The sequence below is a fragment of the Fringilla coelebs genome (genome assembly GCF_963513975.1).
Source record: "Fringilla coelebs genome assembly, chromosome: 31".
NCBI lineage: Eukaryota > Metazoa > Chordata > Aves > Passeriformes > Fringillidae > Fringilla > Fringilla coelebs.
In genome coordinates this window covers 535086-560606 of record NC_140057.1, presented here as the reverse complement: position 1 = coordinate 560606, position 25521 = coordinate 535086, and the positions used below count along the sequence as shown (strand labels likewise).

At 52.7% G+C, this 25521-nt stretch overlaps 1 protein-coding gene across 1 annotated transcript in view; it reads left to right on the top strand.

Annotated features, from left to right (window-relative positions):
* The window catches only part of LOC311164351 (uncharacterized protein), a 269234-nt gene that overhangs the window by 187303 nt on the left and 56410 nt on the right, over positions 1-25521 (top strand). The gene's annotated exons all lie outside the window — the stretch shown is intronic.

The window sequence follows — 25521 nt, the reverse complement described above, 5'->3', positions numbered from 1 at the left end:
CTCTGCAGGGGCCCAGGCTGCTCTGGGCTCTGCCAGGGCTCTGCTGGGGCTCAGCTCTGGGCCAGGCTGGGCCCGCTCTCCCCTCACATTGCTCCGGGCAGCTGAGCCACAGCGGGAGAAGGAAGGGACACGGCAAGGGAGTTGAGGTTTAAGAGAGTTTTTATTCAAAAAACTGCCATACCAAACAGGCTGTCATAAGAACAATAACCAACTGTGCTAAATATCCTAACCAACTAGCAATGCTAACTACACTAACCAACTAGAAGTACAAACTACCATAACTAACTACTTCTCCTAACTACTATAAATAAAAGTTGTCCCTGAGGGCTTCATCTCCTCTGCTGCTCCTTCAGTTGTTTCGCCGCAGAGATCAGAGGGGTCAGGCTGGAGAGAGGCTTGGCAGATGACAAAAACGGGTGCTGCACAAAAGATAAAAAAGAAAGAAATGAACTGTTACTTTCCAGAGTCAAGTTCCTCCCAGGCTCTCTTGCAACAGGACAAAGGGAAATGCTTTGAAACTCAAGAGAGGGAAGCAGGCTCAGATTAGATCTAAGGAAGAATGTTTTAACCAGGAGAGTGGGGGAACACTGACAGAGGGTGCCCAGAGATGTGGGAGGTGCCTCCTCCCTGGAAACATCCAAGCTCAGGTCAGGCAGGGCTCGGAGCCCCCTGAGCTGCTTGAAGATGTCCCTGCTGGCTGTGGGCACCAGGTGCAGCTGGCCTGGAAAGGAGCCTGCCAAGGCAGAGCAGGCCAGGATTCTGCTGGCTCTGCGTGTGCAAAGCAGCGAGACTGGAGACTGTCGGAGGGGGCCCCACAAGAAAACCCCTCCCTGGCGCTGCTGCTTCCCCGGCAGCCCTTGGCATTCACCTGCAGCAGCTCCTGGGCAGCCCAGCGCCGCTCCTCGTCCGGCTCCAGGCTGCACTCGAGGAAGTCCCGCAGCAGAGCCGACAGGCGCCTGGGCTCCTGCAGCTGCGGGGTCCCGTTCTGCCGGATCCGAGCGCGAGCCTGCAGGGAAAGCAAACTCAGCGCTCTGCCAGCTTCCTTCACACCCACACGCGCTCACAGCCACCCCGGCTCCCCAGCCCCTGGCACAGGGGCACTTTCCTCCCTGACACAGATGCTGCTCACACCTCATTGTTCTATGCCAGACAAAAAACCCAAACCCTGCGGCTGCCACAGCCACTGCAACATCCAAATGATCTCGCCTGGAGAGCCACTTTCATTGCCTGACTCTGTCAGTAGGAACCTCCATCACAAATAGAACATTTTGCTTCTCCAAATGTGGACACCAGCTTTACAGGCCATTTTCCAGAGTCAGTGTGGTCTGCCTGTGTTATTTCAGAGGATTCTTCTATCAAGTGCATCTCTGCAGTGCCACTGACACTCAAGTAAATGCATTCCTGATGCCCCATCCCAGAAACTGCCAGGCAAGAAACAGGAGTTTGGTGTTGCTGAAAGCTCAGCTTTGGTGACACAGAGAAAGTTGCTTGGAGTAGGAAAGAAATATGGTAGACTATGGGGATGTTAAACAATCAACTTCAGGATTTCAACAAGTTTTGCAGTGAGAAGAATCAGGGGGCAGATCATCTTGCAAAACCTCTCCAACCTCTTCTAGAAACTCCTTCAGAAATATTTTGGGGTTGGGAGGTGGGATTTGGGGTTGCTTTGGGGTTTTCTTGCAGGCTAACATTAGAGTTGATGCACTTGCTACACATTTCCAGGTCATCCTCACAGCCAGAAGAGCTGCAACAACGTAAATCCCAAAGCAAATTGTTGCTGGAGACTGCAGAATACTAATCTGTGTTGAGGCTGGAGTCCTCTGGGAATTCCCTTCCCGTATGCAGAAACCTCCAGCTGCTGCTCCCAGGGCAGGGTCCCCCTGTGCTCACAGGCCTCTGCAACCACTGCAGAATTTGCCTCTCACCATGGCCGCCGTTTCCCTGAAGTAGGGAGGTTCTCCCTCCACCATCTCGATGGCCACGATGCCAAAGGACCAGATGTCCACCTTGGTGCCATAAGGGGATCTGGTCACAACTTCTGGGGCCATCCAGTGAGCAGTGCCCACCATGGAGCTGCGCTGGTCCTGCTCAGGGCTGAGCTGAGCGCAGAGGCCAAAATCAGCTGAGGACAGAAACAAACCCTGTCAGAGGCAGGGCAGAGGCACTGCTGGCACCCTGCTCCTCTCCTGAGCTCTCTGCAGGGGCAGCCGCTCTCAGCTGGCAGCAGGGGCCGGGCAGTGCCCCCAGCAGCCCTTGTGGGGCTCTGGCCCTCCCTGGGAAGCAGCCCCACACCCGCAGCCCGGCAGCGCCATGCCTGCCCAGGAACACCCACCCAGCCTGACAGAGCCGGCCATGCCCAGCAGGATGTTGGAGCTCTTCACGTCTCTGTGGATCACTTGGTTGGAATGGAGGAAATCCAGGCCCTGCAGACACTGAGAGAGAACAAGAAACACCAGGGCTAAAACCAATGGCCGCAATAGATCACACAAGAAAGGACAGCTCAGAATTCTGCCAGCAGCAGCTTTGCTGTCACAGGCCACGAGTGCAGTGCACACAAGCTCCAGGCAAACGCTTCAAGGCAAAGCTGAGAACAGCAAATCAAATCCAAAAAAGACAGAGAGCACCACAACAGCAGCAGAGAGAGAACAAGAGCAGAGCAGAAGTACAGTGATGCTGGCAGGCCGTTCACTGCAGAGGCTCTTTCTCCTCCAGCTCATGAAAACAACACAGAAACAAAGCCCTGAGCATGGAGCCACTCCTGTTCTCACGCCCTCTTTGCAAGGACCATCGTGTCCCAGCCATGGCAGTGACAAGCAGGATCCCTCACCTCCCGACTGACAGCTGCCATCTCTCCCTCAGCCATGCGGGTCTGCCTGACAATGTCCTGCAAAGTTCCTCCATCCATGTAGTCCATCACCAGCCAGAGATCTCCATCTACAAGGAAGCTGCAAGAGGAAAACAAAGGCATGGAGATGAATGGGCACTGCTCAATTCCCCATACTTGTCAGTGAGGACAGAATCAGATGGAGAGACATTCCTGCCAGGCTGCACAGCCCTTGGAATCTGCACAGTCTAAAGGAGAAGGAGACACCTGGGAGAAAGGAGAGGCCTTAGATGGCAAGCAGGTGAAAAATCCAGTTTAGCAACAGCCCAGATCACTGTGGAACCACAACACTTGCCCACAGCTGCTTCAGCTTCTGAACTCCTCAGTGCCACCATTCCCTCCAGAACAAGGCAACACAACTACCAGGGTTATCCAGGGGAGGAGGCCGTGCAGCACTTTGGACAAAAGCAGCCAGAAAACCTTTCAGAAAGTCCCATCAGAAACAGGCAAGGCCAGTGGAAGGCACAGCAAACAGGGTCCACTTGAAGGAAAAACCAAACAAAAGCAGCAAAAGCACATGGAGGGAGTGAACTGCCAGGCTGCTGTTTTGGGAAGATGTGGCTGGCTCAGGCATTTTCAAAACAGGCTACAGACTACGGATGCCAGGAAAGGTTAACGCAGGGCCCGGGCACGGGATAAGAGCTGAAGCACTCACCTGTCCAAAGAGTTGACAATGTTGGGGTGCTTCTTGTCCTTCAGCACCAGGAGCTCATTGACAGCTCGTTCCCTGCTCTGCCCTCGCAGACTCACTTTCTTGATGGCCACCTGAAGGGACATTGCAGCCCTTTCACTGCAGCAGTCTGTGGCAGGAGGCCACAGCAAACACGCAGCGAGTCTTTTTGGAGCGACGCAGCCGGGCTGGGCCAAACTGCCCTGGCATGGGACACCAGAGCTCAGCAAGTGCCATTCCCACAGCCCATTGCTCTGCTCCCTGGGGGCTGCTCACAGCACACATGGCCAGAGACATTTGGCCCTGCAAGCTCTGCAGAAATGGTCCCTCAGCTGTCAGCCTCAAAGCTCTGACAACATTCTCTGCACCTACAGTCTTCTCAAATGGCCTCAACACTCTCATTATTATTATTCAAACCCATTTTGCAAGCAGGACGTAATTTTGGTTTTTTGCCAATAGAGCAGAACAGCCAGGAACCCTTTAGCAATTCTGTGGGATTTGGTCATGATTTCAGATCCAACTGCTCTGTTTGGGATTGCACAACAAAGCAAACACACACATCCATATCTCAGGTGATCCCTGTGACAGGCTGTCACTGACACCAGACCCAAAGACAACTGCAGGATTTAGGAGAGAGCTTTGATCTGGACATCCATCTTCTCATTTCTCTCCCTCGCCCTCTGTGAACAGCTGAAGTTGGACTGAAACCCCAAACTGAGCCCAAGCAGGATCTCTCCCTAAATAGGCCTTGAGGTTCCCTTTGAAGATGAAAGGCAGGGTGGAAAAACTGCTAAATAGTGTTCCTGTCTGAGGCTGGCATGAAGATAAATTGGGCCTCAGTCTGCAGCAGCTGATGCATTCTCACTTTTAGATATGGAGACCAAGGCAGCGTGTCCTGCTCTGACAGACACTGCTGCCCTCCTTGCATTCCTTTGGGCACTTCAGAAGGACCAAGCCTGTCCCAGCTGTGCTCTGCAGGCTGACACTGCTCTGCCTTCAGAGGAGCAGCCTGGCCAGGAAAGCTCTGCTGGCCCCCAAAGCTGCAGCCACAGCTCCCAGCAGAGGGGAAAGCCCTGCAGAGCTGCCAGACGTGCTGGGCGTGTTGACACTGACCTCTCCTCCAGTGGCCCTGTCGAGTCCCCTATAAACAGTTCCAAAAGCCCTGGAGACAAAACAGCAGAGAAGAAGTTATCAATTCTGATCAGCACTGAGAGACAGCAGGCTGGTAGCCCAGTGTCTGAAGGTGTTTGGAGCTCTCCTGACTTCTCACTTGATCCTGCCCCAGCACAACCCCTGGCCCTGCTTGTGCAGAAGGAGCTGCCGCGCACTCACCCTCGGCCAAGCTGCTCCACCTCCAGGTATTTCTGGGCAGGCTCCTCCTGGCTCACGGTGTTCCCTGAAAGAAACCACGTGGAAGACGCTCCCTCCCAGAGTGAGAGCCCGCCTTGCAGCACAGCCACAAGGCAGCCCCACTCCCTGGGGCCGTCAGCCCCTTGCTCTCAGCTGGGCAAGGACAAGAAATGGATTGGTGACATTCAGCTGCAGAGCAACACTGGCTGCAGCTGATGCCCAGACACACACACAGCCCCCTGCTCGGGCACCCAGGAACAGAGCAGACGTACTCAGCTGCATCAGGCACCACTCCCCTCTCCCCTCTGCCTGCAGGGCTGTGCTGCCGTCAGAATCTTCTGCCCCGGATCCCACAGCGGAGGGAGGTTCATCGTCCTCTTCCCAAGCAGAGGGAGGTTCTCCATCCTCTTGCCAAAATTCTGCAGCTCCTCCATCCTCTTCCCAGAACACTGCAGCTTTGCCATCATCTTCCCAAGCAAGGGGATGTTCGCTGTCCTTGTCCCATGCTGGGAGATGTTCATCCTTCTCTTCCCAAGCCTCAGGATGTCCTCCATCCTCGTCCCACACTGGGAGCTGTCCGCTGTTGTCATCCCACGCCTTGGGAGCTTGGCCATTCTGGTCCCACTCCAGGGGACATCCACCGTCCTCGTCCCACGCCGGGAGATGTCCGCTGTCCTTGTCCCACCCCGCGGGAGCCTCGCCGCTGCATTCCCACACCGCGGGGTGTTCGTCCTCATCCCCAAGAACAGCTGGAGGCTCTCTGCTCTCTTGCTCCTCTTTGGCCTCCTCTTTGGAAGCAGAGGGAGCCACAGGAGGTGCTGGTGCTGCTTTGGTGCCCTGTGGACAGACGGCAGCGTGAGGGACGGGAAGTTCTAACTCAGTTCTCACCTTCTTTATCCTCAGCTGCACATCCAGCTGCACTCAACAGAAATTGGGTTTGGAGCTGTTCCAACTAACAATGTAAAGCTAAAGTTGACATTGCCACTTATTGCTGGGAATTCGATATTCCAGCATGGCTAAAGCCAGCAAGCAATCCTCTGCCTGCAAAAGCAGACCTGCAACACTTCAAAAGCTCTTCAGCAGAAAAGGAGAAAACTGACAGGGATCCCTTTGCTGCTGCTGCTGCTGCTGCAAAGACACTGACAGGAACTCTCCTTCAGCCTCCCAGGCTGGCACTCAGCTGCCACATGCCGAGCTCACCACTTGCTGCACAGTTCCAAACACCAAAGGTTCCTTTCCCACTCACCGACGGAGGAGCTGCTCGGGATCCACAGAAGAAGTGCCCTGCAATGGGAGAGGGAACATGAACCAGATGCTGGTAGGAGAAAAACTGCCTGTTATGGGAAAAGCCACGCAGCAAGGCAACCCCAAGAGAGCATTTTGCTTTCACAGCATCCCTCCAGGAGCCACAGTCCCTTCCCACAGCAAGCAAGAGAACAGCATAAAATACTGGGCTGGCTCAGTTCTCGGCAGGAGCAGCAAACGGAGGCAGTTGCAGGCTCTGCCGGCACAGACTCCCTGCCTGAGGGAACAGAACCCCCCAGGGCTCACTGCAAATGCTGGGCACGCCCCGCTGGCTGCAGACACCCCCTTTTTCAGCTGCAGCTGCTGGCAGGAGCTCTCCCAAAGCAATGCTGCCTTCATGGCGATTTGGTTCCAAAGTCAGCTCAGCTCCAGAGGAGGAACAGAAAGCACACAGCAAGCCCAAAGCCACAGATGCTGCACCCAGGGAAAGCCTCGACTTACGTGCCAAGTGGGTTAAAAAATATCCCGAATAAGCCACGGAGTACAGAGTGCAGACTGCAGCAGCCACCTGCTGGATCATTTTGGCTGCGCTGCACACGTCTGCTGCCTGTAGCCCTGCAAGCACAGGACGACACCCGTCAGGGCTGGGCTGGCTGCTGAGAATGCCTCGGGCAGGAGGATCCTCCGGCAATGAGCCCAGAGCCACTCTGGCCACTGAGGGCTCCGTGTCCCACAGCAACGGGAACACCGCGGGGACGTGGCACTGCTCCTGTGACAGCACAGCAGCAGCTCACGCAGAAACCGCCTGCAAGGTTCTCCTGTGTCACAAAGGAGCACAAAGAACCCTCCCAGGGCACCGCCTGTTGCCCAAAGGATGCAAGAGGAACTCGCAAAATGCAGCACACAAGGACACCCCATAGCCCAGCCTGAACACTGAGGAGGAACAAGGACGGCACCAAAGCAAAGGAAACGTGACCTTGAGTCACTGATACTTCTGACTAAAAGCAGCAAGCCTTGTTCCATCGGGGATCGTTGTTCTACTTCTAAAAACTAGGAAGGTTCTCCAGTCTAAATACCCAGAAGGTAGGAACAGGGGAGGAGGTAGGATTAGGAAGCAGGAGGAGGAGGGAGAGAGGAAAAGGGGGAGCGGGAAGTGGAGGAACAGGCGCAGGAGCAGGAGGAACAGGAGGTTGCTGTGTCCCCTGCGGCCGCAGCCACGGGACCATCGCCCCCACCTGGTCCTGCAGGTGAGCGGGGAGGGGGAGCTTGTCCCAAATCTACTGGGGGGTCCCAGAGAGGGTTTTTTATTGGGGTGTGTTTGGAGCTTGCAGATTGTGGACTTGACGCCAAATATCGTCTGGCATCCCTGGGAGGTTTTTTTTCTCTGTGTGTGTAGGTTTGGATCTTGCAGGAGCCCAAAGCTGAGCCCCTTGGGGGGTCTCTTGGGGGTCCACGTGGTCATTGCCCAGAATGGGCAGGGGGAGAACATTGGTGCTGGGGATCCCCGAGAGAGCAGAGGAGGGGAAGCCCTGGGACCCCCAGAGTGGGGAGAGCAGAGAGGGCCGATCCCAGAGCTGGGGGACCCCCGGCTGGCTGGAGAGGTGGGGAGCCTGGAGAGGAGGGACCCCGGGGATCCCAAAGTAGAGCATCAGGGGAGAAGAGACCCCATTGTGAGAGTCTGCCTGAAATATCCTTCAACTGCCTCACAAGTGTCATTGAGAGACCCCTGAAAATTCCCCTGTCCACAGGCCTCTGGCTTCGTAAGCCAGGAGAGCTTGGTGACCCGAGAGCATTGCTAAGCTACTCCACAGGTGTGTTTATCTTTTCTTCTACACTGCATTTCAGGAGGGGAAGAAAAAAAAAGGACATTCTGACCTTTTTGCAACAATAGCTCTCGGATTTTTCCTCTCCCAATTCCTGGCCTGGCTGGACTTTTCCTGAGTGCTAGGAGTGGTCCCTCAAAGAAGACCCCTTCCGTCCGTTTGTACCCACCGTGACAGACAAACTGAGATGTAGCAAACCACCTCAGCAGAGAAAAGCCGAGACATGAAATCCCCATGGGAAAAGGCCTCTCCCTCATTTTCCAGGGACTGGGACTGAAGCCCCCAGCCCGGGGGAGGTGCGCGGGGGGAGGCGAGCTGACCAAAGCAAGATGGATGTTGCAGGTGCGCGCACTGAACCACGAAAACAATGGCTCTGGCCCACTGAGATATGGACTGTGTGTGCCCTTCTTCCAAATATCAGTTTTTCCCCCGGAAGATCCAATAGATTCAGTTTCAAAATCACTCCCTTCTGCCATGGAAAAAGTGTATAATTGGAATCCAGATGAGCTGCATCTCTGAGATCTCCCCGGACGTGAACTGGTGAACCTCATGGGCCGGACACCGAAGGACTCCGCCGTTCCACCTCTGGCAGCTTTATACCCTTTTCTTCTTCCTCCCTCTTTGCCTTGTTTTTCCCTTTCCTCCCAGTTCTTCCCCAAGGCATTTCTACTGTGGTTATTTCAATAAAAGTGCATTTGTATTGATGATCATTGCAAACCCCCTTGTACCGTTTCAGTTATTTGCACCCTGAGATGACGAACCATCAGGAAACCCGTTCACAAGGACAGCTCGTGACAGTATGATCTCCAGCAAACTGGGTTTATTGGTCCAGGAACAGGGGACACAGCTGAACAGGGTCCAGGGACAAAGACAGGGGGCAAGCTGAGGGCACAGGGGGTTTTTATATGGGGCAGTGAGGGTGGAGCAGAGGGTCAGGGTCCAGTGGGTATGGGGGAAAATGGGGCAAAGGAGGGGTTAAGGGTCGGGTCAGCTAATGGGGAAACAGGGGCAGAGGAATGCAGTAAACTAGGGCCAGTGGAGGGACAGAGAGAGGAGAACATTCTACGGACTAGCCAGAGATGGGTAATAGGGGTTAAACTAGGGTAATTAGGCCCACGGGCCAATGGGGTAACATAACTTTGCATAAATCAGCATGCGCCTGCAAAGATCTATGAGAGAAGCAAGCTTCTCACCATAACCTTGAAATCTATTCTTGTTTTTTGGGACCAGGTCTCCACAGCTGGGAGATTGCGACTCCCAGGGGCCTCCACACCAGTGCATCTTGCTTTTCATTACAGCCTACTCCACCTCTTCCATCCAGACAAAGTTTAGGATTGACAAATCCTGGCTTGGGGGAAGAACAAGGCGTGAGCACCTTGGGTTTGTGCCTCACTCTATAGAATTTTTAAAAGTTTAATATGGAATAATAAGGGACAAATCTGTAACAGTGCTGGTTGCTGGGTGATGGCCAGAGGCACACCGGTTAACCCCAGTGTTATGTTTGCCCAATTATCCCATCAAGGGGAAGCCAAACAAGATTCAAAGTAGCAGCAATTTTAATTAGATATCTAAAAAAAAAAAATATTCAATTACACTTGATACATTAACAACATAATTGGGTTAAAATATGAGGTACTTTGGTGTCTTGGTTTGGAAAGACAGGTGCCTGTTAAAGGAAACAGGAGCCTTCCCTGAAATGGAGAATGCAAACCCTCCCCACCTCTCCGAATTGGTATGAATAAGGGGCTCTCATGCAAAAAACATGGGAGCAGGAAATAACAGTTCTTTAATAGGGAAGGGAAAAAATATAAAATGATAAAATACAACAATGCAATACAACAGAACAACACTGTCAGAGTCAGAACACAACCGGACACCCTGTGGGTCAGGGTGTTGGTAGCAGTCCGGTTGGAAAAGGGGCTGCAGCCCTCCTGGAGTGTCAGGCGTGGTTCTGTTGGAGCAGGGCAGTCCTGTAGGAAAGGGGTGTATTCTTCCTCCGCAGATCTGTGGAAGTAGAAGCAGCTGCTGTTCCTCTGGGGAGTCCAGTGGAGCAAAGGCTGTGCTGGTGTCAGAACCTTGCAGGTTATATCTGCATGGCACTGCTTGGCTCCTCCCTCTGGGCAGAGCATCTCACAATGGGATGCTATAGTTCTTATCAGTCATGTGGTGACATTCAATAGCCCCTTATCAGCAGATGTCCCTTGTTGATTATGATCACTCAGGAAGAGAGATAAGGAGCATTGCCCACTTGACACCAGACAACTGCCATACAGATGGCAATAGAATACATCTTGCCTTGCCATCTGGAACACAGAGATAAAGGGAATTTGAGATAAACTCCTGGAGGCTGCCTGGAAGTTGTTTTGAGACATGAGCCCAGCTGAAGGAGTTCATCCCAACCTAGCAAGAAGGCAACTCAGGAAAAGTCACCCAAGAAAGCTTCCCCTGTGGAGAAGGGGCAGAGTGCATCCCGTAAGAAATGGGGGCATTGGAACAAGGACTGTCCAGTGCTGGAAGAAAAATCATCAGTGCCCCCAGCTGCCAGCAGAACAAACCTCAAGCAGCTCAGGCTCTGAGTGATGGGGGCCCAGCCCAGGGCTGGCGTGGTAATGATTAGCATTGACTCCATGCCTGCAGAAGGCTGCTCAATCAACTTATCCAACCATACTGTATTGTTCTGTGCTAATTAAGAAACTCACCCCCTTACAGACAGTCCAATACAGACTGATCCAACTGGTCAACCAATCCAAACACCATCACCAATTAAGATAATGGCCAATTAAGAAAACACCCTTTGGTAAACCAATCTGCATAACACATTCCACATGTGCACAACAACAGGTGCAGCAAGGAAGCAGATAAGCAAGAGTTAAGGCCCTGGGCCTCCACACCAGTGCATCTTCCTTTTCTTTGCAGCCTCCTTCTCTTCCACACAGACAAAGTTTAGGATTGACAAATCCTGGCTTGGGAGAACAACAAGAGGAGAGCACCTTGGATTTTGTGAGAAAGGAGCCTCACTCTCTAGAATTTTTAAAAGTTTAATAAGGGATAATTAGAGACAAATCAGTGACAGCACTGGGTGCTTGGCGATGGCCAGAGGCACACGGGTTAACCACAGCAACTCTTCTTGTCTAGTTTTTCCATTGTATTGTTCAAATTATACACATTCAAACATTTCTTTGAACTCGTTTACATGTTCCAGGAATTCCTTAGGTTGGTTTGACCCCCAACCTGCCTTTTTAGAGTACAGGCACGAATTGCAGATTGTTGTTTTGAGGGTTGTGTGTCACCTCCTCACAGGGGCCCCCTGTTCTGTGCTTTCAGCAGGTGACACTTACTGACAGTGGAAGGGTCAGTGGCAGGGGTCCTCATCACATCCCTGCCTTAAATGTTATCTGACCATCCAGACGGTTTTAGCTATTTCAACAAGTATTTTCAACCAACATTAGCAATTTCACAAATATCTCTGAATTCTTATTGTCAGTTAGATACAAAAATAAGAACATTAGTTAAATATTTCACAACTACAGCTACTTCTGCAAAAGTTAACGTTATAATTCACAACACATGGCATCCACTTTAATGTTTTGCAAAAGACAAAACTATAATGTATGTTCTTCACAGTGTCCACAAATTAAAATACCGTCCATAAATGATGTCCTGATGATATGAGCTACACAGGGGCCAGGGCATTGGCCACAAGAAGCTGACAAATTATACTATAGCAAAAGCAGTGAAAAGTGATTACAAACTGTACTTTATCAAACTCGTTGTGATTAGGAATAATTTGCAGAAGTCAATACATAATAGCAAAAGCCAGCACTACCTAGTTCTTTATCCCAAAGCCAGGGCAGGTTTTTCCCTTGCATGGAGCACTTGGGCCTTCCCCGGGCCCCTCCTGCCCTCCTGCAGAGCCGCTGGCATTTTCCAGCACACACAGTTTGTCCCCAAGAGCCGGGTGCAGCCCAGAAGGCTCCAAGCGCCTCCTTCCAGGCTGACTCTGCAGGGGCCCAGGCTGCTCTGGGCTCTGCCAGGGCTCTGCTGGGGCTCAGCTCTGGGCCAGGCTGGGCCCGCTCTCCCCTCACATTGCTCCGGGCAGCTGAGCCACAGCGGGAGAAGGAAGGGACACGGCAAGGGAGTTGAGGTGTAAGAGAGTTTTTATTCAAAAAACTGCCATACCAAACAGGCTGTCATAAGAACAATAACCAACTGTGCTAAATATCCTAACCAACTAGCAATGCTAACTACACTAACCAACTAGAAGTACAAACTACCATAACTAACTACTTCTCCTAACTACTATAAATAAAAGTTGTCCCCGAGGGCTTCATCTCCTCTGCTGCTCCTTCAGTTGTTTCGCCGCAGAGATCAGAGGGGTCAGGCTGGAGAGAGGCTTGGCACATGACAAAAATGGGTGCTGCACAAAAGATAAAAAAGAAAGAAATGAACTGTTACTTTCCAGACTCAAGTTCCTCACAGGCTCTCTTGCAACAGGACAAAGGGAAATGCTTTGAAACTCAAGGGAGGGAAGCAGGCTCAGAGTAGATGTAAGGATGTCGCTGTCGAGGCGGTCACGACACAAAGCAGAGACCACAAGCAGTCTCAGTTGGCAACTCTTTATTTCTGAACATGGCTGATCTTTTATACACTGTTCAATTGTTTATAGTTCTTCTACCTGTACTATTGGTCACTATACATCAATATGGTTCTATTGGTGCAACGTAGGGTGACTTAACTAACTTTCTAAAAATACTTTGTCCAGCTGCAAAGGTGTTATCATTCTTCCATTCCTCTCTTCTCTCGGTCTCCTTGGTGATAGCCTTGGAGAGAGCTCCTTATCGGCCTTTTCATGCTTCTTCTCGCTCCTTTCTTGCTTCTTTTCACTCCTTTAGCTGACAGGCCCGCTGTCAGCCCCTTCCACAATTCCCCCTTTTTGTTTTTGAACTGTAAATACAGCTGCTATGGATTTTTGCAGGGCCCTTTGCAAAAATCCAAGCAGACAGGGGAAACACAAAACCACAATCACAACCATCAATAAAATTAACATCCCCATTCTTAATGCAATCATTCTTGTTCGTCACCCATTTGTAAATTTCTTTACTCTATTCTTAAGACTGATGAAATACATGTCCTGATATATGGTCTTAGCTAGTGTCATCCGCATGTTCTGCTTCCACTGCGGAATCATTCATCTTGTCCTTTCCTGCGCGCTCCAGATAGGGTTTTACACAGCGAGCAGGAACCCATCGAGGACCATTATCTGTCAAAACACAGGCATAACCCCTCCCCCAGGTTATTAGTTCCACTGGACCAGACCACATACCTGTAATTAAGTCCTTGACCCATACCTTGACATTTCTACGAAAATCTGGTTGCTTAGAATTCAAAGAGGAAAAATGGTAAAAGATTGGAGATAACTGTGAGTCAGGTAGGGGACGCAAAAAGTTTAACACATAAACTGCTTTATCCAATCTTACTTGAGGTGACTCCTGTTGCATTCCCCCTTTTTGTTTTTGAACCTGACGTTTAAGAAGACCGTGAGCTCTTTCAATGATTGCTTGGCTTGTGGGGACATGTGGAATGTCTGTTGAATGCTCAATGCTCCAAGCACGAAAGAATGCTTGCATTTTCTGCGAAGCATATGCTGGGCCATTATCTGTTTTCACATGACGTGGAACACCTAAGATAGAAAAGGCATGATAAAAATGACGAATCGCATCACGAGTTTTTTCTCCTGTGAATGCCGAAGCAACCATTGCATGAGAAAAGGTATCAATTTTGATTAGATGGTGTTTTCCGGGCAGTACACTCTGACTTTACATGCCCTTGTTGACCACAATTGTAACATTTTGCTGGAGGTCTTAGAACTGCTGCAAGAGCTGCCATTTTATGTTCAACTGAACTAACTTTTGAGCAAGCAGTAACCATTTCAGGCAATGTGGGTTCCTCAGGCAAAGTGTCAATAATTTTTTTGCAGTCTGGGTTTGCATTTTCTTTAATCAATTGGATACACAATTTGTGTCGCAAAGTTTCATCCTCTACCTGTTTTTCAATAGCTGCAGCAAGCTTTTCTACAAATTGCAAAAATGGTTCTCTCGTGCCTTGTTGAATAGTGACATATCTCTGTTTTGGAACTGCCATTTCCATCGTTTTGATTAAAGCATTCATGCCAATTTGCTGAGCTTGTGCCAAAATTGAAGGATCCCACCTTGCCTGTAAATCCGGGCTAGCAAAAGGTCCAGTGCCCAGTAAAGCATTAACACCAACAGCATGACGAGGGTCGTGCTGAGGCAACTGCATATTTGTTAAAGCTGTGCGCTCAGCCACTCGCTTCCAAGTGTCTTGGAATACACCATGTTGTACTGGCTGGAATAAGATGGTTGCAAGATGCATGATGTCATAAGGTGCAAGCAGATCTGCATTGATTACACGTACTAATTGCATTACCTCTGAGGAATTGATACCGTACTGAGCCACTTTTGACTGGAGATCTTGCACAACCCTCCAGGCAAAGACGTGATGACTATCATCTTGTCCTGCTCCAGGAGCTGCTTTAAAAACTGGAAAAGCCATAGGGTTATTACAAGCAACATTTGCATTGACACTGTTCTCCTGAGGTATTCTTGGAGCACCTAATTTTTCTATGACGTCCCAATTCTTTTCTTCAACTGCTTTCCTTCTAACAAATTCCCAAAACTCCTGAGGATGTCGAGGAAGCACAGTTACTTGACATGGGGGCAGAGTCCATGGGGCAGTAGGGCTAGAACTATTAGAAGATGAACTGACAAGCCCCAACTCAGGTGTTACTGCAGGCGTCTCATCAGCTGACTCACTGCTGCTGTCACTGTCAGGTAACAGAGGATACGACATTGCAGGTTGTTCAAGCAACTCAGAGGGAAGCGGGGGGGCAGATGGTTGGACTGGAGCAGAGGGAAGCGGGGGGGCAGATGGCTGGGTTTTTTTCTCTGTTAAAGACATTTCAGCTAACTGGCGTAATGGTGTGGTATATACAGGCATCCTCGCGAGCTGCTGCGCAGGTGTGAGATAAGAAGGTTTAGGGGTCTGATAAGGAGCTACTATGGCAGGTTGCCCAGATGTTTTGGCAGCCTTCCCAGAAGCCTTGGCAGCCTTCCCAGAAGACTTGGCAGCCTTCCCAGAAGCTTTGGCAGCTTTCCCAGAAGCTTTGGCAGCTTTCCCAGAAGCTTTGGCAGCCTGCTTGGTAACTTGCATGGCACCTGGACTTTCACAGAGTTCCCCATCAGAGGCCCCCTCTATCTCATCCCCCCCATCAGTTTCTGTGATCAGCCCTGACTCTTCGTCCGCACCCCGCTCCGCTTGCTCTCCCTCTGTTTTCCATTCTTTCAATGCCTCAAAGAGCGACCCCCAAATCACCGCTAGATCGACAACAGTCTTATCTCCCGCTCGGATGACTTCCCACAGTCTGTCCCCGACTCTTTTCCATTCTTTAACACTGAATGCTGTGTCAGGATCAGTTCCAAAATCCTGTGATTTAGCCCATAGCAATATACTACGAAGGGCATAGTCTGAAGTATTAACTCCCTTATTCCTTAACAAGCTTTTCTATGTAGCTAAAACATTTTCTTCCTCTTTAGACAAATTATGTCCCATTATTACTAGTTGGTGGCTCACCTACTTCCAGGTGTCTTGATAGGAGAAAATCAGGTCCGGACCTCCTTGTGGCTTCAACCTGCCACTCTCAGCTGCACCAACGCCGCCTCCCCCACTACGTCCCAGTGGGTCACGGTTGCCAATTGCTGGGACCCCGTCTGAGCCCAAGGCCAAGGGTGTTATATCACGTCGGGGTCACCAGATGTCGCTGTCGAGGCGGTCACGACACAAAGCAGAGACCACAAGCAGTCTCAGTTGGCAACTCTTTATTTCTGAACATGGCTGATCTTTTATACACTGTTCAATTGTTTATAGTTCTTCTACCTGTACTATTGGTCACTATACATCAATATGGTTCTATTGGTGCAACGTAGGGTGACTTAACTAACTTTCTAAAAATACTTTGTCCAGCTGCAAAGGTGTTATCATTCTTCCATTCCTCTCTTCTCTCGGTCTCCTTGGTGATAGCCTTGGAGAGAGCTCCTTATCGGCCTTTTCATGCTTCTTCTCGCTCCTTTCTTGCTTCTTTTCACTCCTTTAGCTGACAGGCCCGCTGTCAGCCCCTTCCACATAAGGAAGAATGTTTTAACCAGGAGAGTGGGGGAACACTGACAGAGGGTGCCCAGAGATGTGGGAGGTGCCTCCTCCCTGGAAACATCCAAGCTCAGGTCAGGCAGGGCTCGGAGCCCCCTGAGCTGCTTGAAGATGTCCCTGCTGGCTGTGGGCACCAGGTGCAGCTGAGCTGGAAAGGAGCCTGCCAAGGCAGAGCAGGCCAGGATTCTGCTGGCTCTGCGTGTGCAAAGCAGCGAGACTGGAGACTGTCGCAGGGGGCCCCACAAGAAAACCCCTCCCTGGCGCTGCTGCTTCCCCGGCAGCCCTTGGCATTCACCTGCAGCAGCTCCTGGGCAGCCCAGCGCCGCTCCTCGTCCGGCTCCAGGCTGCACTCGAGGAAGTCCCGCAGCAGAGCCGACAGGCGCCTGGGCTCCTGCAGCTGCGGGGTCCCGTTCTGCCGGATCCGAGCGCGAGCCTGCAGGGAAAGCAAACTCAGCGCTCTGCCAGCTTCCTTCACACCCACACGCGCTCACAGCCACCCCGGCTCCTCAGCCCCTGACATAGGGGCACTTTCCTCCCTGACACAGATGCTGCTCACACCTCATTGTTCTATGCCAGACAAAAAACCCAAACCCTGCGGCTGCCGCAGCCACTGCAACATCCAAATGATCTCGCCTGGAGAGCCACTTTCATTGCCTGACTCTGTCAGTAGGAACCTCCATCACAAATAGCCCATTTTGCCTCTCCAAATGTGGACAACAGCTTTACAGGCCATTTTCCAGAGTCCGTTTGGTCTGAATGTGTTATTTCAGAGGATTCTTACATCAAGTGCATCTCTGCAGTGCCACTGACACTCAAGTAAATGCATTCCTGATGCCCCATCCCAGAAACTGCCAGGCAAGAAACAGGAGCTTGGTGTTGCTGAAAGCTCAACTTTGGTGACACAGAGAAAGTTGCTTGGAGTAGGAAAGAAATATGGTAGACTATGGGGATGTTAAACAATCATCTTCAGGTTTTCAACAAGTTTCGCATTGAGAAGAATCAGGGAGCAGATCATCTTGCAAAACCTCTCCAACCTCTTCTAGAAACTCCTTCAGAAATATTTTGGGGTTGGGAGGTGGGATTTGGGGTTGGTTTGGGGTTTTCTTGGAGGCTAACATTAGAGTTGATGCTCTTGCTTCACATTTCCAGGTCATTCTCACAGCCAGAAGAGCTGCAACAACGTAAATCCCAAAGCAAATTGTTGCTGGAGACTGCAGAATATTAATCTGTGTTGAGCCTGGAGTCCTCTGGGAATTCCCTTCCCATGTGCAGAAACCTCCAGCTGCTGCTCCCAGGGCAGGGTCCCCCTGTGCTCACAGGCCTCTGCAACCACTGCAGAATTTGCCTCTCACCATGGCCGCCGTTTCCCTGAAGTAGGGAGGTTCTCCCTCCACCATCTCCATGGCCACGATGCCAAAGGACCAGATGTCCACCTTGGTGCCATAAGGGGATCTGGTCACAACTTCAGGGGCCATCCAGTGAGCAGTGCCCACCATGGAGCTGCGCTGGTCCTGCTCAGGGCTGAGCTGAGCGCAGAGGCCAAAATCAGCTGAGGACAGAAACAAACCCTGTCAGAGGCAGAGCAGAGGCACTGCTGGCACCCTGCTCCTCTCCTGAGCTCTCTGCAGGGGCAGCCGCTCTCAGCTGGCAGCAGGGGCCGGGCAGTGCCCCCAGCAGCCCTTGTGGGGCTCTGGCCCTCCCTGGGAAGCAGCCCCACACCCGCAGCCCGGCAGCGCCGTGCCTGCCCAGGAACACCCACCCAGCCTGACAGAGCCGGCCATGCCCAGCAGGATGTTGGAGCTCTTCACGTCTCTGTGGATCACTTGGTTGGAATGGAGGAAATCCAGGCCCTGCAGACACTGAGAGAGAACAAGAAACACCACAGCTAAAACCAATGGCCGCAACAGATCACACAAGAAAGGACAGTTCAGAATTCTGCCAGCAGCAGCTTTGCTGTCACAGGCCACGAGTGCAGTGCACACAAGCTCCAGGCAAACGCTTCAAGGCAAAGCTGAGAACAGCAAATCAAATCCAAAAAAGACAGAGAGCACCACAACAGTAGCAGAGAGAGAACAAGAGCAGAGTAGAAGTGCAGTGATGCTGGCAGGCCGTTCACTGCAGAGGCTCTTTCTTCTCCAGCTCATGAAAACAACACAGAAACAAAGCCCTGAGCATGGAGCCACTCCTGTTCTCACGCCCTCTTTGCAAGGACCATCGTGTCCCAGCCATGGCAGTGACAAGCAGGATCCCTCACCTCCCGACTGACAGCTGCCATCTCTCCCTCAGCCATGCGGGTCTGCCTGACAATGTCCTGCAAAGTTCCTCCATCCATGTAGTCCATCACCAGCCAGAGATCTCCATCTACAAGGAAGCTGCAAGAGGAAAACAAAGGCATGGAGATGAATGGGCACTGCTCAATTCCCCATACTTGTCAGTGAGGAGAGAATCAGATGGAGAGACATTCCTGCCAGGCTGCACAGCCCTTGGAATCTGCAGTCTAAAGGAGAAGGAGACACCTGGGAGAAAGGAGAGGCCTTAGATGGCAAGCAGGTGAAAAATCCAGTTTAGCATCAGCCCAGATCACTGTGGAACCACAACACTTGCCCACAGCTGGTTCAGCTTCTGAACTCCTCAGTGTCACCATTCCCTCCAGAACAAGGCAACACAACTGCCAGGGTTATCCAGGGCAGGAGGCTGTGCAGCACTGAGGACAAAAGCAGCCAGAAAACCTTTCAGAAAGTCCCTTCAGAAACAGGCAAGGCCAGTGGAAGGCACAGCAAATGGGGTCAACTTGAAGGAAAGACCAAAGCAAAGCAACAAAAGCACATGGAGGGAGTGAACTGCCAGGCTGTTGTTGTGGGAAGATGTGGCTGGCTCAGGCATTTTCAAAACGGGCTACAGACTACGGATGCCAGGAAAGGTTAACACAGGGCCCGGGCACAGGATAAGAGCTGAAGCACTCACCTGTCCAAAGAGTTGACAATGTTGGGGTGCTTCTTGTCCTTCAGGAACAGGATCGCATTGACAGCTCGTTCCCTGCTCTGCCCTCGCAGACTCACTTTCTTGATGGCCACCTGAAGGGACATTGCAGCCCTTTCACTGCAGCAGTCTGTGGCAGGAGGCCACAGCAAACATGCAGCGAGTCTTTTTGGAGCGACGCAGCCGGGCTGGGCCAAACTGCCCTGGCATGGGACACCAGAGCTCAGCAAGTGCCATTCCCACAGCCCATTGCTCTGCTCCCTGGGGGCTGCTCACAGGACACATGGCCAGAGACATTTGGCCCTGCAAGCTCTGCAGAAATGGTCCCTCAGCTGTCAGCCTCAAAGCTCTGACAACATTCTCTGCACCTACAGTCTTCTCAAATAGCCTCAACACTCTCATTATTATTATTCAAACCCATTTTGCAAGCAGGAGGTAATTTTGGTTTTGTACCAACAGAGCAAAACAGCCAGGAACCCTTTAGCAATTCTATGGGATTTGGTCATGATTTCAGATCCAACTGCTCTGTTTGGGATTGCACAACAAAGCAAACACGCACATCCATAGCTCAGGTGATCCCTGTCACAGGCTGTCACTGATACCTGACCCAAAGACAACTGCAGGATTTAGGAGAGAGCTTTGATCTGGACATCCATCTTCTCATTTCTCTTCCTCGCCCTCTGTGAACAGCTGAAGTTGGACTAAAACCCCAAACTGAGCCCAAGCAGGATCTCTCCCTAAATAGGTCTTGAGGTTCCCTTTGAAGATGAAAGGCAGGGTGGGAAAACTGCTGAATAGTGTTCCTGTCTGAGGCTGGCATGAAGATAAATTGGGCCTCAGTCTGCAGCAGCTGATGCATTCTCACTTTTAGATATGGAGACCAAGGCAGCGTGTCCTGCTCTGACAGACACCGCTGCCCTCCTTGCATTCCTTTGGGCACTTCAGAAGGACCAAGCCTGTCCTAGCTGTGCTCTGCAGGCTGACACTGCTCTGCCTTCAGAGCAGCAGCCTGGCCAGGAAAGCTCTGCTGGCCCCCAAAGCTGCAGCCACAGCTCCCAGCAGAGGGGAAAGCCCTGCAGAGCTGCCAGACGTGCTGGGCGTGTTGACACTGACCTCTCCTCCAGTGGCCCTGTCCAGTCCCCTAGAAACGCTTCCAAAAGCCCTGGAGACAAAACAGCAGAGAAGAAGTTATCAATTCTGATCAGCACTGAGAGACAGCAGGCTGGTGGCCCAGTGTCTGAAGGTGTTTGGAGCTCTCCTGACTTCTCACTTGATCCTGCACCAGCACAACCCCTGGCCCTGCTTGTGCAGAAGGAGCTGCCGCGCACTCACCCTCGGCCAAGCTGCTCCACCTCCAGGTATTTCTGGGCAGGCTCCTCCTGGCTCACGGTGTTCCCTGAAAGAAACCACGTGGAAGACGCTCCCTCCCAGAGTGAGAGCCCGCCTTGCAGCAGAGCCACAAGGCAGCCCCACTCCCTGGGGCCGTCAGCCCCTTGCTCTCAGCTGGGGAAGGACAAGAAATGGCTCGGTGACATTCAGCTGCAGAGCAACACTGGCTGCAGCTGATGCCAAGACACACACACAGCCCCCTGCTCGGGCCCCCAGGAACAGAGCAGACGTACTCAGCTGCATCAGGCACCACTCCCCTCTCCCCTCTGCCTGCAGGGCTGTGCTGCCGTCAGAATCTTCAGCCCCGGATCCCACAACGGAGGGAGGTTCATCATCCTCTTCGCAAGCAGAGGGAGGTTCTCCATCCTCTTGCCAAAATTCTGCAGCTCCTCCATTCTCTTCCCAGAACACTGCAGCTTTGCCATCATCTTCCCAAGCCAGGGGATGTTCGCTGTCCTTGTCCCATGCTGGGAGATGTTCATTCTCCTCTTCCCAAGCCTCAGGATGTCCTCCATCCTCATCCCACACTGGCAGATGTCCTCTCTCCTCCTCCCACACTGGGAACTGTCCGCTGTCGTTCTCCCACACGATGGGACGTTGGCCATTCTGGTCCCACACCAGGGGACATCCACCGTCCTTGTCCCACGCCGGGAGATGTCCGCTGTCCTTGTCCCACCCCGCGGGAGCCTCGCCGCTGCATTCCCACACCACGGGATGTTCGTCCTCATCCTCAAGAACAGCGGGAAGCTCTCTGCTCTCTTGCTCCTCTTTGGCCTCCTCTTTGGAAGTAAAGGGAGCCACAGGAGGTGCTGGTGCTGCTTTGGTGCCCTGTGGACAGATGGCAGCGTGAGGGACGGGAAGTTCTATCTCAGTTCTCACCTTCTTTATCCTCAGCTGCACATCCAGCTGCACTCAACAGAAATTGGGTTTGGAGCTGTTCCAACTAACAATGGGCTAAAGTTGACATTGCCAATTATTGCTGGGGATTTGATATTCCAGCATGGCTAAAGCCAGCAAGCAATCCTCTGCCTGCAAAAGCAGACCTGCAGCTCTTCAAAAGCTCTTCAGCAGAAAAGGAGAAAACTGACAGGGATCCCGCTGCTGCTGCTGCTGCTCCTGCTGCAAAGACACTGACAGGAACGTTCCTTCAGTCTCCCAGGCTGGCACTCAGCTGCCACATGCTGAGCTCACCACTTGCTGCACAGTTCCAAACACCAAAGGTTCCTTTCCCACTCACCGACGGAGGAGCTGCTCGGGATCCACAGAAGAAGTGCCCTGCAATGGGAGAGGGAACATGAACCAGATGCTGTTAGGAGAAAAACTGCCTGTGGTGGGAAATGCCACGCAGCAAGGCAACCCCAAGAGAGCATTTTGCTTTCACAGCATCCCTCCAGGAGCCACAGTCCCTTCCCACAGCAAGCAAGAGAACAGCACAAAATACTGGGCTGGCTCAGTTCTTGCCCGGAGCAGCAAAGGGAGGCAGTTGCAGGCTCTGCCGGCACAGACTCCCTGCCTGAGGGAACAGAACCCCCCAGGGCTCATTGCAAATGCTGGGCACGCCCCGCTGGCTGCAGACACCCCCTTTTTCAGCTGCAGCTGCTGGCAGGAGCTCTCCCAAAACAATGCTGCCTTCATGGTGTTTTGGTTCCAAAGTCAGCTCAGCTCCAGAGGAAGAACAGAAAGCACACAGCAAGCCCAAAGCCACAGATGCTGCACCCAGGGAAAGCCTCGACTTACGTGCCAAGTGGGTTAAAAAATAGCCCGAATAAGCCACCGAGTACAGAGTGCAGACTGCAGCAGCCACCTGCTGGATCATTTTGGCTGCGCTGCACACGTCTGCTGCCTGTAGCCCTGCAAGCACAGGACGACACCCGTCAGGGCTGGGCTGGCTGCTGAGAATGCCTCGGGCAGGAGGATCCTCCGGCAACGAGCCCAGAGCCACTCTGGCCACTGAGGGCTCCGTGTCCCACAGCAACGGGAACACCGCGGGGACGTGGCACTGCTCCTGGGACAGCACAGCAGCAGCTCACGCAGAAACCGCCTGCAAGGTTCTCCTGTGTCACAAAGGAGCACAAAGAACCCTCCCAGGGCACCGCCTGTTGCCCAAAGGATGCAAGAGGAACTCGCAAAATGCAGCACACAAGGACACCCCATAGCCCAGCCTGAACACTGAGGAGGAACAAGGACGGCACCAAAGCAAAGGAAACGTCACCTTTAGTCACTGATACTTCTGACTAAAAGCAGCAAGCCTTGTTCCATCGGGGATCTTTGTTCTACTTCTAAAAACTAGGAAGGTTCTCCATTCTAAATACACAGATTGCAGGAACTGGGGAGGAGGTGGGATTAGGAAGGAGGAGGAGGAGGGAGAGAGGAAAAGGAGGAGCAGGAAGAGGAGGAACAGGAGCAGGAGCAGGAGGAACAGGAGGTTCCAGTGTCCCCTGTGGCCGCAGCCACGGGACCATCGCCCCCACCTGGTCCTGCAGGTGAGCGGGGAGGGGGAGCTTGTCCCAAATCTACTGGGGGGTCCCTGAGAGGGTTTTTCATTGGAGTGTGTTTGGAGCTTGCAGATTGTGGAATTGACCCCAAATATCGTCTTGTGTCCCTGGGAGGTTTTTTTTCTCTGTGTGTGTAGGTTTGGATCTTGCAGGAGCCCAAAGCTGAGCCCCTTGGGGGGATCTTTGGGGGTCCACGCGGCCATTGCCCAGAATGGGCAGAGGAGGACATTGGTGCTGGGGATCCCAGGGAGAGCAGAGGAGGGGAACCCGTGGGACCCCCAGAGTGGGGAGAGCAGAGAGGGGCGATCCCAGAGCTGGGGGACCCCTGGCAGACTGGAAAGGGTGGGAGCCTGGAGAGGAGGAGCCCCTGGGATCTCAAAGTATCCCATGAACTCGCCATAGATCCCCAAAAGCCCCTGGAACATCCCTAATCAGGATGCTGGAAAATGGAACAGCCCTGGAGCCATTGGACCTCCATCATCCCAAGGACAGGAAACCTCTGGAACCCCAAAAGTGTAGAGATCAGGTATAGGTAATGCCTGGGAGTGTTTTTTTGGGCTGAATCTTGACATTGTGGAGATTTTCATGGACACAAGACTCCTGCTGACTTCTAGAGATGGAATTGGGCAGGAGAAGCCTCTACGCCAAAGCACTCCAAACTTGGTTTCCCCCAAACCAGGATCTGTCACTGCCCAGCTGGGTCCAGATTGAGGAGGAGGTAAAGCCCCAGAGATCCCTCATGAGGAGGGGCTGCAAACCCAGCCCAGGGAGCTGCAGGGCAGAAAGACCCCCCCTGAGCCAGGAAGGCGGCCGGAGATCCAGCCAGAGCTCAGAGCTGCTGGAGAAGCCTCATGGCAGGGAGAAGCCCCACAAGTGCTTGGAATGTGGGAAGGGTTTCAGCTACAGCTGCACCCTGATGGAACACCAGAACATCCACCCTGGGGAGAGGCCCTGTGAGTGTGGGGAACGTGGGAAGAGCCTCAGTGGCACCTCCGACCTCAGCAAGCACCACAAGATCCACACTGGGGAACGGCCCTAGGAGTGCTTGGAATGTCAGAAGAACTTCAGGTGGAATTCAGGGATCATCACTCGCCAGCACTTCCACACCAGGGAGAGGCCCTGCGAGAGTCCTGAGTGCGGGAAGAGCTTTGTGCGCTGCTCCAGCTCCATCCCCCATGGGAGGATCGGCGGTGGATGATCCCCAGTGACCCCGTTGGGCAGAGCCCTGGTGACTCCCATTCAGAGTTATACCTGTTGGGTGGGGGGAAGGTGTTGGAGGGATTTCTTTGCCCTCTCCTTGTGCTGCTGTGATTTCGTAGGTAATAAATTCCCTCCGTGTGCCCAGGCCGGGTCTGTTGTGGCCGTGCCGGATTTGCGGAGGGATCTCTCCCGGCCCTTGTCCCCACGGAGGAACCCTCGGTTCCATTTTCTGTCCCTGTGCGGCTGCGGGGGGCAGGGACAGAGCGGCTCTGGGGGTGCCTGGCATGGGGCCAGCGTCACCGCTGGGCACGGGCAGCGCTGAGATCCCGCGCACCTGGGCACGCATTTCTGGGCTCCCCTGAGCTCCCACCTGCCCAGCGCCCCGAGGCTCCCCCTCCCCAAAAATAACCCCAGCCCGGGGCTGCAGCGTCCCGGAAACCCGTCAGCCAATCCCAGCGCAGGCCGGACGCGCCGCAGCCAATGAGAGCGCGGGGCGGCAGCTGGGGCCGGACTGGCGGCGCTGGTGCTGCTGGGAGCGCCCCCGGCTGCGGGCGCGGAGCTCTCGGGGGAGCGGGAGGCGGTGGGAGAGGGGGGAGAAGGGGGAAAAGGGGGCGGTGGGAGACGGGATGGAGGGGGAGGAGGAGGGGACCCGCCAGAGGGACAGCGGGAGGGACTTGTTCTCTGTTGTCTTTACCTGTTCTTTCCTCAGCGGAGGACTATAAGAGGCGCCTGAGTTAACCAAAGAATTTGAGATTCTCCTCAATGTGACAACACAGATCTACTGGCTGGACCACAAGGATTTCCTCTCTCTTTTGGTAGCTAAACTCTTTCCCCTTTTCTCTCCCTCTCTATCCTTTATCTCCTTCCTAATCCTTCGATCACATTTGCTGTGGGCACTCAATAAAGGTGCATTTGTTTTCATGAATACTGAAACCCCCTCTGTGTTGTTTTGCACTCTGAGATCAGTAATGAACCATCACAACCCCACTTGTACGAGTGGATCGTGACAGGCTGCACAGACCCGGGCCCTCCTTCTGAAAACAGCGCTGACCACACTGCCTAAGTGCTGGGGAAGATGAAACAGGAAAGTCTTATAAGTATGATTTTTTGGCAAAAGATTTGAGAATATGGAAACTATAAGAGAGATTGAAATGAAAGCAAGCTTTGAGATCCCTTAGTCACTGAACAACTGGAGAACAATGGTATGGCCGCACTGAAGGAATCCCCTTTTGATGAAACAATACCCTCTGCTTGCAGGCAGGT